Here is a 280-nt window from a genome sequence, read left to right as displayed (position 1 = left end):
TTTGAAGAGTGCTGAACTATGGAGCAAAACAGTCATATACTGCTTTTTTCTGTTCCCGAGGTGTTTTCCGGTCCATGATGGGAACGATTTTTAAAGTGGACTGAGCAAAAGCCGCTCTATTTGAGTTTGAATAGTAAGGGTAAGTAGATCCATATAAGCCAACTGTTACATAAAATGTAGAAATGAGAGCCAAGTTGATTATTATGTACTTAGTTACTGGATTAACATGTAAAAGTGTCATATCTATACCTTAATTGTCTGAATTTTATTTATGACATTG

Source organism: Schistosoma mansoni (genome assembly GCF_000237925.1).
Source record: "Schistosoma mansoni, WGS project CABG00000000 data, supercontig 0385, strain Puerto Rico, whole genome shotgun sequence".
In the NCBI taxonomy this organism is placed as follows: Eukaryota; Metazoa; Platyhelminthes; class Trematoda; order Strigeidida; family Schistosomatidae; genus Schistosoma; species Schistosoma mansoni.
This window is presented reverse-complemented; position numbering follows the sequence as displayed.